The following is a 15,254-nucleotide window of genomic DNA, read 5'->3' as shown; positions in this document are numbered from 1 at the left end:
GGTGGTGCATATTGGGGAGGTTGGGGTAGTAGGGGAGAGGGAAGTGTAGGAGAGGAAGATAAAGAGAAGAAAGGAAGGAAGAGAAGAAGAAAAGAGATGAGAAAAATACTGAGGAAAAGAAAAGAAAGTGGAGCGATAGAGGGTTGAATTGGCATTTGGACATAATAGAACATGGAGGTCAGTAACAGTAAAATGTAAGGAAAAATGAAGAAAATAAAAATAGTGTTCTGGACTTTTCCCTGTGATTTCAAATTCAGGTGTTAGCACTCTTTACAGGCATTTTGACCATAACATGGTCCCTTCTTAAGGTTCGTATGGTGGACTGGATTGCAATGGATGTTGCCCCTCCACAGCAGACAGTTTTGGGGGGTATTGCCTTAAGGTGTTTGAGCCCAGTCTTCCTTAATAGGATGGGGTCCTCTGGTATGAGTGGAAGAAAAGAAAGAAAAAGAAAGAAAAGAAAAAGCACCTTCCCAGCCAGCAAATGGACAAACCAGCAGGCCAGCAGATGCCTGACTCAGTGCCCAGCTGTTATGCACTATAAAAAATTAATTTAAGGGTCAGTCAATCAATATTATGTGCCCCCTATATAGTGGAAGTATCTTAGTTGACAGAAAAAGCAGGGTTAACTGATTTTTGGTACTACAAAAATTGGGAGTATTTGAAATCATTCAGGTCAAATCTTCAGGATTCATAAACTGTCTGCCATCCTGGTTTCTCTGCAGGTAGTCCTTTTAGAGAGATATTAGCTAACCTGAGGCCATTTCTATTTCATGTACAACTCTCAATTTGGGGATATGAAAAACACTAAGAGATTCTTATGTAAACAAGCTTTGGGATAACATGTGCCATCAACCTTCTTTCAAAGCCTTTATATATCTCAGGCAGATCAGACATCAGTCCAATCATCCTCTAAGGTCCATTATTGAAGCTTCTGCTTGTTCAAGATAGGGAAAATGGTTCCTACATATTCCAAAAGTTTGCTAAGAAGTGCCCATATATGAGTTTGATAGCCCTTACTTTTTATGAAAATTAAAACACAAAAGAATAAGAAGGTACGTATTAGAGAAGAAGATTAGACTGAAGGATGACTCCTTAAGCTTTTATACTTGCAGAAAGGCAAATTTCTTGCTTCACATTCACTTACAAATATAATAGTTACCCTTCCTATCTCTGAAGTGTAACATTAATTAAAAATTGTGTTCTACGAAATGTTATCATTTGCTGGTAAATGGATGGAATTGGAGAACATCATTCTGAGTGAGGTTACCCTGGCCCAAAAGACCAAAAATTGTATGTTCTCCCTCATATGTGGACATTAGATCAAGGGCAAACACAACAAGGGGATTGGACTTTGAGCACATGATAAAAGAGAGAGCACACAAGGGAGGGGTGAGGATAGGTAAGACACCTAAAAACTAGCTAGCATTTGTTGCCCTTAACGCAGAGAAACTAAAGCAGATACCTTAAAAGCAACTGAGGCCAATAGGAAAAGGGGAACAGGTACTAGAGAAAAGGTTAGATCAAAAAGAATTAACCTAGAAGGTAACACCCATGCACAGGAAATCAATGTGAGTCAATGCCCTGTATAGCTATCCTTATCTCAACCAGCAAAAACCCTTGTCCCTTCCTGTTATTGCTTATACTCTCTCTACAACAAAATTAGAAATAAGGGCAAAATAGTTTCTGCTGGGTATTGAGGTGGGGGGGGATGGAGGGGGCTGAGTGGGTGGTAAGGGAGGGGGTAGGGGCAGGGGGGAGAAATGAACCAAGCCTTGTATGCACATATGAATAATAAAAGAAAAAAAAATTGTGTTCTACTAAACAATTAAAATTTTTTTGAGTATAGCATCTAACACATATTTAATAATTAACAATTGTTCTTTTCCATACAGTTAAAATAGTATATGCTATAATTTTATACTGAAATTGTCTGAAAGAATTAATTTTAAGGAAACAGATCCCAATAAAGTAGAGTGGTTATATTTTGCCAATCCAAAGCAATGATTAAAATAGATTTTATTGGAATGAAAGTACACCTTTAACTCTTAAAAAAAATCCACATTGTTATTTTTCTATGTAGACAATGTACCTAGAGTCCTAGAAAATACAAAAATAAATAAAATTCTATTTCTGGAATAAACAAAATTAATATTGTGAAATTTTAGATATTTTGTTTTTATGTTGCTCTTAGTTAAGTGCCATTTAAAAAATTTGTTTCTGTCATTAATATTTCTGAACTTATATAACAATTAAGTTTCTCAAGTCTTTGAAATATGTTAAAATTTTAATGCACTCAGCATTTAAGAAAAACTTAATTTTATAAATGACGTTTTAAAACTTCATTTACTTAATCATCAATTAATCATTGATGAAATTAATTATTGATCTGAGATTCAGTTGCTCAGGTCTGTAATCCTACCTTTTCTATGCCTAAACAGAAAATCCTATTCAAATTATTCCATAGTAATACTGAGTGCTTCTGTTATGTGAATTAGAGTATAAAAGTCACTTTCCAATGTAGAGATTTAAGTTCCATTGAAAATACAATATTGGAAAATATTTGGTAACATTTTTAAGGAAATAAGGCTATATGGAAAAGTATAACACCTTCTCTCATAGAATAAATGTTATAATAAACTATCATCAAAAAATACTTAAAATAAGTTTTTAGAATTTTGTACATGTACAAATTGTGGAATTAACAAGACACGTATATGATTATCTAACCTCCCTCATTTGGGGATTATACACCAAAAACAAATCCAGTGATATTACTGGACATGGGTCACATACTAAGGGAAGAATAAGGAGAAATAGGGAAAGGGAAGGAAACCTAAAACTTGAAAATTTGATATACCCACTGTAAAGGAGTAAAGTAATCATAAATTGGCAGAGCCCACTATGGGAAGGTGACAGGAAGTAGTGAAGAGGTCAGGTAGAGATGAACAAATGTAGATTGTAATACACATGTGCATGGAAGTAATGCTAGGAATCTTTCTGTACAGCTATCTTTATCTCAAGATAAAGATATTAAACAAAAAGACTTAACAAAAATGTTAAGTCTTTCTAATTATCTCTTATGTTTTCTCTTCAAGAAAATTGGAGAAATGGCATAACAGGTTCTCCCTGGAAGCGAGGGGGTGGGGGGAAGGGATGAGGGCCAAGGGAGATAGATGACCCAAACAATGTATACAGATATGAATAAATACATAGCATTTTTTTAAAAAATAAAGAAGTAAAAAAAAGAAATTCTAGTGCCATCTTTTATAAAATTTGAAAGTAGTGCATCTCTATAAAGAAAGATTTATGTGTGCATAAGTTAGCAAGAAGACTTTATTAAAAAATTAATTGTATTATGGTTATGCAGAATTTAGGTGTACATATCAGTTGTATCTGAAGTGTAGCATAGTTTATGAAAATAATTTAATATTTTTATAACTTATTCCTTTGAAAGACAAATGTTCGTGCGATATTGATGTTTGGGTGTTTAATAAAAAGAGAACTAAAAATAAGGCTTAGCATCGTCAATATTCTCTTGAGTAGTAGTAATATTTTAACTTGAATACATTTTGTGTGGGTTTACATTATAACACAGTATGTGCATAATGAGCAGAAAATGATGGTGAAGGCTTACTTGGTAAGACTCTAATTATGTACCAGAATCAGTCCACTTGCACAAGTCCAGTAAGATAGAACATTTATCTCACAAAAGTTAAGCAAAGCAAATTTATTACTTGCATATAGGAAATAATAAAAGCACCAGATTTGTGGTGCACCTGTTTTCTATGGCTCACTAAACTTGCTCAAGGTGGATGAAGCCTTCTCTGGGCATGCCACATGTCACAGGCAAACTGGAAATTATGCTATACCTTGGGGTGTATGCCCACGGACAACAGAACATGCGGGGTTAGAGTGCTTTAGGGCATCAATTTCAATTATTTCCATGAGTGAATAAAAACCATCATGCATAATTGGTTTTATGAAGAGCAATATAAAATCATTATAAATAATGATAGAAATAAAACTTTCCTTCATTTCCCATTTTCCCCCATAGGAGTGATTCCTATAAATGGGAGAAGTAAACTGTAAAGCACATAAACTTTCTTTAAGGTGCCTGCACAATATTGCTAAATTGATTTTCAGAAAGGCTACCAGTCAATATTCTCACAAAGGTGAAAGTTAGTATATATTTTACTATGCCATTCAAGTACTGAATGTAGGCTAAATTTAGGCTAAGATGGAGAAAGAGGAAACTATTTATTCTCTCTGGAACATTCATGAAACCCCAAAACAAACAGGTGAACAAAATATATAAAACAAGAGTTCCTAAAATGGCAGATTAGAAATGTATATCAATTTCCTATGTCTCTACAAATCTGAAATGAAATCATCAGGTTCATGGCTCACAGATATGGTAAAGAAAGGAAGAGAAGACAATAGCAGATAGCAGACAGAATCCAGATAAAATCCAGAAATATTGAACTCTACATTTATTAAGAAGGCATTGGTGGTGCAAATTGAACTAATGAATCTGCCCTTGAAATCATTTTTGGAAGAAATCTTTTCTGAAATGTACACATTCATCTAGGAAAAATTAGAATGACTTTCAAACAATGTCACAGTCAGATATATGCATTTTAGCTATTTGGCCAGTTATCTGAATAACATTCATTTGTTTAAGATGACAATCTCTATTCACTTGAAATGATCATGCTTTTATCTTCTGGGAAGCCCTACTGCTAAATAATAGGATAATGAAATAAATCAAGACTGTTGTAGTAGCAACTTTGTATTAAATTTAGGAAGAATCTGTTTAAATTTGTAATATAACCTATGAGCAACTTATTTTATTATCTTAAATGTTACATTTTAGATCTTAATGTGGAATTAAGTAACTAATTTCTGCTTTGATATTAGATTTAATAATTTTAATTTGATTTGGTTGGTAAACAGTTTTAGACTGTGAAAAATTCAAATTCACTCTGTCCATTATTTAATTTATTACATTTCTTAGTTCCTTAATCATTATAAAAATTTTCTTTCTTTGTTAGAAACAAAACTGAATTATCTAAAAGAAATTGAAATAAGTTACAAATTAATTTTAAATTAATTAAGGATATTCAGATTTTAAAATGAAAATAATTATTGAAATAAATTTAATTTGTTATGCTAAGAAAAGACATAAAATTTAAGAAATCTTCAGGTATTTATTAGATTATAAATGTGACTTTTATGCTAAAATTAAATGAATATTAGAGTTTACATTTTGAAATTTTAATTATAATTAGTTCAATAATAGCTTTAATCAATTTTAAATTTTTATTGTGATATAGAAAGTTAACCAAAGGTTTTAAAAGATCACAAAAGAATTCGTTACTATGAACAAAGCAATAAATCTTGAAAGAATATTCAAGGAAATCAGTTATCAGGAACCTGTACATCCAGCTCATGGGAAGATAGAGTTGGAGGATCATTTGTGCCCACAAGTTTGAAAGTAGTCTGAGTAATGTAGAAAAACCTTGTATCAAATTGTGTAGGAAAAATAATTTCTAGATCAAGAAACGTTACTTGGAAAATTTCTCAAACAGAAATTAAATATTAGACAGTAAAATTATATAAAAGAAAGTATACAATTAAGGAGGTGGATAAATTGAGCACCAGGAGAAAAAATGATAGGATAAGTGATGGATTGAGTAAGAGATTTAAGGATACCGTAAGGTAAAATTATGACTGCTGGGCCCTGACACTGCACAGCTATTTGTGGGAAGTTGGTATTCAGTGAGGTGAAGAAACTCGGAAGACTTGAAGAGGGACAGTCTATGTGGGAGAAGTGCAAAGGGAATGTGAAATTAGTTTACATATGTGAAGTTCGTGGTTAACATATATTTAAGGCTCACAATGGATATACGAGGTAGATATATATGTTTGGGGATAATTTATGTATTGGTCAAATAAAATGTTGTTAGACCCAGTAAAATGGTGGCAGGAGTTTAAAAGTTCCTGAGAAGAAGACAGTTCAAGAACAAGTCTCAACAAACCCCATCGTTACATCAGAGTGAATGAACATACAATGGCACTGGTCACAAAGGAAGTGTTACCAGTATGGTAAGAGGAAAAATAGCAATGTCTTTTCAGTGAATGCACAGAGAGATTTTTTCTGTACAATATGCCTAAGAAGTCATGTGAAGTAAAATGTATAAAGCATCAAGTAATGTTAAAGACAGAGATTACTTGCAGCCTAAGTGATGTTAAAAGTATAAGTCAGGCAGAAATTAAATGAGGAGCTGGCAAGAAAGTTAACCAAAGAAATTTGTGTGCAAAAAGAAGTAGATGAAGAGGATAGGAAAAAGGAAGGTGTATGTGATCAGCATTGTGTGTTTCATACTTTTTTTAAGGTAAGAGATACTTGAATTTGTGAAAAACAGAAGCATTGAATGTACAAAAGAAAGTAGTTGAAATTTAAATTCTTAAACAGACAATAAGAATTAAATTATAATATGCAGTTTAAAGCAATGACCTTAAAGAGTTTTCAGGTCTCCTCTGGTACCAGAAAAGAAGCTGTAATCAAAAGGTAATTGTTACTTTTGGTAGAAGGCACTTTCATCTAAAACTCTCTACATAAAGAGTACTAGTAGAATATGTTAGATATTTATAAGGAATGGAATTTTTTAAGTCTTTTTTGTAATTTGGGACATTTGGGATTTGAAAGGGAATCATAATAGTATACTTCTACAGAGAAACAAAATGTCAAGTACTGTTAAGGTCAAACTTTAGGTTCTTGATCCTGAATTTATCACATTTACAGCATACTATTTTTTGACCATCTCTAATGACGGGTGCACACACACACACACACACACACACACACACAAATTCTTTGATGGCTAGTGTTTTTGTCATTCAAGAATAATGGAAAGTTAAGGAAATTTAGGTGTTTTAAGATTGAATGTGCTATGAGGTTTATGGTAGAAAAGAAATAAGTATTGAAAGAAAGGAGAAAGACATGAATTGAATATCCTGATGAAGAAGAAATACTTTCCTAAACCTTTCTGTATGAGTAAGGAAGTGAAAAAATTTCCTACTAAGGATATGCATTTTAGTTGGTGATTTTTAAAGGTTAGAAATGTGGCAGGACATTAAAATTTCCTGAATGCTAAAGAAGTATTCAAAAAGAAAAGGTATAAATCAGAAGGTTTAGAAACTGTGAGGCAAAGTGATCAAAATGAAAGTTATCCATATAGTTTATAAAACTTTTCAAAGAGTTATCCATTGTCTTTTGTGGAAAAGAAGGTTTCTAAGAGTTTAATAGATGGAAATTATTGCAGGAAAGTATGAGATTGGTAGAGGAAGAAGATTTAATTTGAAGCAACAGAGATGATCTGGGAGAACATTATGCTCATTGAAATAAGCCAGGGATCATTGTTTCAAAATATGTTATCCTCCTCCTTTCTTTTCCTTGAAAAACTTCTTGCCTCAATTTCCTTGAATATTCCTATTGTGTATTATGGCATGTGTATGTGCATTGCAATGCTTTGCTCTTCCCAAATAAATACACATTGCTATTCTTTGGGAAATCTCTCTCTGATTATTTTATTATTGTCATTCATTTATATTGATGGTAGTTGAAATCAAAAAACATTTTTTAAAAATTCATATCTGGACTTTGTAGGTCAAAAGTCCAGGAAAGCTTAGTTGTTTCCTCTAACAAGGATTTAAGAAAATTGAAGTCACATGGTCACCTATGCTAGGTTCTTTTCTGGAATATCTGGGGAGAAGTCTGCTTCCAAGTTCATGAAAATTGTTGTTAGAATTTAGTTTCTTAGGGTAATTTGACAAAGGAGTCCAAATCCTTACTATCTTTATATGAAAATAGTGAAAAACTTCTGACAAAAATGGAAGCAAGAATTAGAATGGTAGTGTCACAAACCAAAGAATGCTGTAATCCAACAAAAACTGGAAAATGAAAGGAAAGTTCTCATGTAGAGCCTCCAGAAGGACTATTAATGACTTGATGTTTGATTCCAGCTCCAGGAGAGTGAAAGAAAATTATGATAAATTAATACACCAGTTCTGTGGTAATTTGTTATGGGAACTAATACATTTAGTAATATTTTTAAAAGCAGTATAGATGCATATTGAAAATTATAAAGTACTACTGAACATAAAGAACAATTAAATAAATTCAGTGAAACTTACTAAAATACTTAATATTGTTATTTCCTTCCTATTTTATATTTCTCTTACAATTTATATAAAAATCTCAGTTGACAGTCTCTTTTACTCTTTTTTTTTTTTTTTTTCATTTTTCTTTTATTATTCATATGTGCATACAAGGCTTGGTTCATTTCTCCCCCCTGCCCCCACCCCCTCCCTTACCACCCACTCCACCCCCTCCCGCTCCCCCCCTCAATACCCCGCAGAAACTATTTTGCCCTTATCTCTAATTTTGTTGTAGAGAGAGTATAAGCAATAATAGGAAGGAACAAGGGGTTTTGCTGGTTGAGATAAGGATAGCTATACAGGGCATTGACTCACATTGATTTCCTGTGCGTGGGTGTTACCTTCTAGGTTGATTCTTTTTGATCTAACCTTTTCTCTAGTTCCTGGTCCCCTTTTCCTATTGGCCTCAGTTGCTTTAAGGTATCTGCTATTAGTTTCTCTGCATTAAGGGCAACAAATGCTAGCTAGTTTTTTAGGTGTCTTACCTATCCTCACCCCTCCCTTGTGTGCTCTCGCTTTTATCATGTGCTCATAGTCCAATCCCCTTGTTGTGTTTGCCCTTGATCTAATGTCCACATATGAGGGAGAACATACGATTTTTGGTCTTTTGAGCCAGGCTAACCTCACTCAGAATGATGTTCTCCAATTCCATCCATTTACCAGCGAATGATAACATTTCGTTCTTCTTCATGGCTGCATAAAATTCCATTGTGTATAGATACCACATTTTCTTAATCCATTCGTCAGTGGTGGGGCATCTTGGCTGTTTCCATAACTTGGCTATTGTGAATAGTGCTGCAATAAACATGGATGTGCAGGTGCCTCTGGAGTAACAGTCTTTTGGGTATATCTCTTTTACTCTTAAAACAATTTTTGTTCTTTCTTTTTTGTTCTTGTTTTTTGTTTTTGCAGTACTAGGGCTTTAACTCACTCCACCAGCCCTTTTTTATGATGAATTTTTGGAGATAGGGTCTTGAGAACTATTTGCCCAGACTGATTTTAAACCACGATCTTCCTAATCTCTGACTCCTGAGTAACTAGGATTATAGATGTGAGCCACCTGTGCCTGGCTTGTTCTTTTTTTTTTTTTTTAATTGCTTTTTCTAGGGTGTAACATTGTAACATTTATACGTATGCTTAAAATATATCTTAAATAGAGTCATCTCCTCCATCGTTCTCCCTTATTCCCGTCCCCCCTTCTTAAAACCATTTTAATAAGTTTCATTGTTCTATTTTCATACACTGATACAAAATACATCTGCCATATTCACACTCTTTCACCCTCCCTATTTACTCTCCCCCATCCTACTGTTAAACACCCGCAGGCAGGTCTTGCCTTATGTTCCTGTCCTTCAATTTTTTTAAATGCATATTGAATGTTCAAGAAGGTTTGGCTTTAGTATTACAGACACACACACACACACACACATATATATATATATATATATATATATATATATCATGTTTTACTCAGATTAGCTCCCTTTATTACTTTCTTTTCCTCTATTGCCTTGCTCCTTATTATTCAACTTTACGATGCATTACATTGTACTGTCTTCATTCACAGATGCACTGTATTTCAATATTATTCATGCCCCATCCTTTTTTGCTCTTTGCTAATTTCTTTTTACTTACAGTTTTATTAATCCATAACATGAAGTTATGTGTATATATACACATGCACAGTATATAAAATGGATTCATTTACATACATAATAACTTTAGATATTTTCAATGTTATTTTTTCCATGTAGGCATCTAGAGATGCCTACTATGGCCACCTTGGATTCTGAAACACTTTTACACCTGCATGTGAGTACATGAACTAAAGATATTAGGGAATGATTATTTTTAAAAGATTTCTGATTATTGAGGCTCTTTGGAAAGATATACTGCAGAATCAAGCCCACATTTAGGCTTACAACGAAGTTCTAACTATATAAAATACATGGACACATAACAAAGTATTCCGAATGTGGCTGTTTTGATTGATAGCCATTTTTTATTTTAAATATTTGCAGAAATGGTTTAATAAATTTTGTGAATTTAATGCATTGATGTACAATCATCACTTCTCAAAGAGTTGATTAGTTTAAGGTTCTTCAAATATTTTCCTTTTTAATTTTAAGATTTATATTTTTCCTTCAAAATAAATTTCTTTTAAATTATAAAAAGTACTCAAAATGTACAGAAACACCCTTGTCATTAGGTTTAAGTAACACCTGAATAATCCGGGATAATGTTTTCACAATGAGATCTTTCATTTCCTTATAGTTACTAACATTTTTTATCCAAATAAAGTAGCACTCAAAGAAATTAGGGAATGGATATATATTTTGGAGGCTATATTCCACTGAACTAAGTATGTTCTTCTATTATTCTTATTTTGTCATTTTTAATTTTGTCAAAATATTTTATAATCACATAAGGAAATTAATAAAAGCATTGATTTTTGTGTATGTCTTTTATCATAAAATTTGACAAACTTACCTATTAATTCTATTTGTTTTACAACTTGAGATTTCTCAGGAAAATCTATGTAAGTAGTTATGGCTATTGTATGTTTTGGTAGCTTTTCTTTTTGCTTTTTAATATTTATTGTCTGCCTCATTTCACTGGTCATGTATCATACTAGTTGCTATTAGGTTCAATTTTTATTGATGTTTTATTAAATTCAGAAACTTCCAATGTATTGGAAAAAAATACAGTTCTAAATTATGAAAACTACAAAAAATGGTCACAAAAGTTAGATTTCATTTTATACCAATGGTAAATTTGCAAATATGTAATTTTGTGTAAAATAATTTTAAAATATTTATATTTTATCTAACAATTTAAATAACATGGAAAAAATCATGGAGACAATATTTCTATGTACCAATTAATATTCACATTAAATTACTGTAAGAATATGTAAATTGTGAGATCATGAGGGTAGCAGGTAAAAAACACATCTTGGTGATTGCAAAAAAGAAAGGAAATAGATACTAATACCATCTCAGTTGTTTAAGCTCATTAAGACCTCAATTTGTGATATTTCAAATTTCTAGAATATTTTTGTCAGATGCAATTCTATACCTGGTGCAATTCTACCTTAAATTTAAGTGTCAACTTACTAATCTAAATAAATAATTTTCTTTATGTGTGAGGACTGTTTTTCTTTGCCATAGTAGATTTGTAGTCTCCATTTGGATTGTGTGTGAAAGATAGGAAAGTATAGGTGTTCTTGGCCTGAGTCTGTTGAAAGTAGAGCTGAAAAAAGAGTGAAAACTCAGAGATTGACTGTTGCTCTAGTTCACTGTTGATGGCTGATGTATGGTGCTCCTTTCTGGATGCAAGGTGGTTGGAGAGTCTCTGGCTATAGGCAGGCATGAGTCAGTTCACCCTTTAAATATATTACTGGACTGTCTGATGGCCTTAGAGATTTTTATTGAGAAACTGTCGACATTCTTCTGAGGATACATTTAGTTGATTTTCCTTTGTTGTTTTAAAATTCTTCTTTTATCTTTTAAAACTATGATCCTAATATTTCTTGTTGTAGATCTGATCTGCTTTATCTTATGGGAATTTGTTGTATTTTTATATTTATAGATTCATGCCTTTCTTCAAACTTGGAAAGTTTATAGCAATTATTTATTCAAAGATCACTTTCTGTCTCTTCCCCTTCTCATTCTGAGGGTTCCAGAATATGTATATTGGTCAGCTTAACAATGTGCCTTTATAGCAGGAAGGAGGTTCAGGAAAAAAATAGACTAGGCCTGAGTCTCAGGAAAGTAGCAGAGAGGTAGGGATAGCATAGCAGAGATAAAACTTAAAGAATTGAAGCATGAAGGCCACATAGCACTGGGGGAATTATACAGCCAATGAAGTCACGTGCAGCCATATGTGTGTTGAGCTTTGCTTTTGCCTCTGTAACCTGCTTACAAGGCTATATAAGGTGAGACCCCTTTATTCTCGGGGCTCAGCCTTTGGACACGAGTCCGCTGGGTCTGTGCTGGCACAATAAACATTGCTAATCTGCCTCAGAGATTTGAATCTCAGTTAGCAAATTCCCTCAACACCCTAAGTCCACATTTTAGTCAGCTGTCCATTGCTGTGGTAGAATACCTAAAAAACACAACTTAATTGATGAAAGATTCATTTTGCTCATTGTTTCAGACATGTCATTCCAAGGTCAGCTGATTCCATTGCTTTGGACTTGAGGTGAGGCATATCATAGTGATGGGAGTATGGGTGCAGAGGTTACCCACCTCATGGTGATAGGGAAAAGAAAAGAGAAGAGAAAAGATCCAGAGACAAAATGTACCATTCCAGTAAATGTTCCTATTGATGTACTTCCTCCATCTAGGCTCTACCTCCTAAAGTTTCCACATCTCCCAACAATGCCTTCAAATTATTAATCTATTGGTCAATTCATCTACTTATGACATCAGAGCCACCATATACCAATCAATTTCTGAAAAACCCTCACCTGGCAAACAGTCTTTAGCTCATTGCCTCAGATCCAAACCATAACAATTCCTCATGCTCCACTCACTTTTGTTCATCCTTTTTGTTTTACTCCTCAGATGCAATAATTTTAAATGTTCTATTTTCCACTTGCTCATATTTTCTAAGTATTCAAAATCTGCCATTGAAAATCTCTAGCAATTATTTCAATTCAATTATTTTATTTTTCAGCTGCAAAATTTAAAATTTTTCCAGGTAGCATCTGATAGTTCTCCCTGCCTGAAACTCAAGTTATATCATTATTCCCACCAGAAAAAGACAGAGCAGTTCTTCTGGCTGCCCTTAGACAGGTTTTTGTCCTTGTCCTTCTCATTAAGGAAGGAAATTAGCAATTAGTATGTTACTTTGTTTAAACCAAAACTACTCCTTGTGGGAGGGAGAAGGGCAATGATAAGTAACAATGTTATAAAATTTCTTACTATTTAGAATGTGGCTTTTTTTTTTTTAAAGGGTATTTGCTTACTGGCTTTATATCCTTGACTGTTTTTCAGAGTTCTAATAATGTTCCTTTTGCTAGTTTTTATCAGATTTGTTATTATTCTTAATATATCTGTTAAGGAATTAGGTCCTGGATATTTCTACCTAGTCCACCATTTTTCTGAACTCCACTCTGGAAATTTGATTTTGATATTTCATGGTTAACCTAGAACATCTTGGTTGATTTATTTTTCAGAAAATATTAAAAATAATTTCATTGAATGTTATAATTATTACTTAAAATTTCTTTAATTTTCCAATTATCTAATGAAAATAATAGGAGTGTAAATAATTAAAATGATTTCTATACAGATTTTCTCTATTACTTACTGAAAGGAGAGCTAAAATGGCAGCCTCGAGACAGAGACAGCCTTGAGACTGGGGCCATCCAAACCTTGGGAAAGCTGCTGCTGATAAGGACTAAAAATTTGGTGAGACTCAGCCCAGAAACTGCTGTCCTGGGGAGATAAAGAACCACAGAGCCTGACAACGAGAATAAAAGGAGTCTCCCCAAACCCCTCAGGGAAATCCTATTTTCAGGCTTGCTTCTTGAAGCACTTCTCAGCTTAAGGGCAGACTTCACTTTTGCTTTTTGGGAAAAAAGCAAAGTTTTCTATCATTAATTCTTTATTGCTGTAAAAAACAAGAACCTGTGTTGGCCTAGCACGGCACAAATGTGCATCATTTCTTGGTGGCCCTTAAGGGGAATCCTCCGCTTCACAGCATGTCCATCATCTTTCCAAGACGGGAGCTCCTGAATCCCTGCAGGATCCCCCCTTGCCTGCTTACTGAAGCAATGGAAAGCTCTCAATCCTGAGAACCTATGAAAAAGGTCATTTTCTACTGCACTCAGACTTGTCCTAAATATCCTTTGGGAGACCAGGAGTGCTGGCCAGAAGGGGGAAGCATTAGCTATAACTCCATCCTACCACTAGACTTATTCTCCAGGAAGGAGGGAAAAACCTACACTTTGTAGAAAATGTTACATAGATGCAGTATCATTAGCTACTTTGCATGCTTTAGCTCCTGGATAAAAGTTGAGAAAAAAAAATGGAAAAGGGAGAATGGAAGTTATAAGGTTAACAAAGATTTTTAACTCTTGGCATATTTTTCCTCCTGTCCACAGTTTTTGTTTGTTTTTTTGTTGCTTGTGCTGAAAATTTTGCTGTTCAAGATCATTTTAAAGTCTTGTTATATAACATTCTGTAAAGTCTTAGTAAAATATCCAAGCAGGACTTCACCAAAAGCAGAGGATCACATTATCTTGTTACCCTCCCTTGCCCCACAGGAAAGATTATACCTAATCTATGGCTCAATTGTTTAAGAGTACTCTAAGTTAATATAATTATATAAATGCCTGTATATTAGTCTATCAAGCATTGGGCAAAAAAGTTCTTTTGCCCCTGGATTTGCAGAAAACCAATGATTAATTACTATGGTCGATTTTTGTTTTTTTTTAATTTCAGCTTAGGCATGCCTAAAACTTTGTGTGTGTGTGTGTGTGTGTGTGTGTGTGTAAAACTAATAAGTATAAACTGTTGTTGCTTTAAAAACTAGGTGTCTCATCTCATTCAAGCGTACCAAAAACTGACATTTAGACTAAAAAAAACCAAAGTAACCACACCTGTAACTGTACCCCAAGGATGGCTAAAGAGACTAAGTGCTTATGCTGCCTCTTCCTGTGGCATGTCCCAGGCTGGGTAAAAAAATCTCCTTTCTCTGCCTTCACCATGCTTCTTTATGTGGTGTAGAGGTAAATGACTAGACCTGGTACATAAAATCTCAAAGCCTGGTTTTGGCTTTTGAGAAAATGTGCTGTTTATACACTGGGTTACTTGCAGCTGGTTGACCCTGAATGGAGAGGAAAGATAAAATCAGCTCCCAACAGCTGCTGGAATTGCCAGGGACATCCTTTTTTATCTTTTTACTCCAGCCAGCATTAACTATTTTTTACCATCATCTGGGAAAATAGAATAATAAGCATCTGGACTTTTGGGTTAAATGCTTTGTTTAGAGGCTTCTCTGAGTGTTTGAGGTCATTTAAA

This window comes from Castor canadensis, chromosome 5 (genome assembly GCF_047511655.1).
Source record: "Castor canadensis chromosome 5, mCasCan1.hap1v2, whole genome shotgun sequence".
Lineage (NCBI taxonomy): Eukaryota > Metazoa > Chordata > Mammalia > Rodentia > Castoridae > Castor > Castor canadensis.
Note: the sequence above shows the minus strand (reverse complement) of the source record.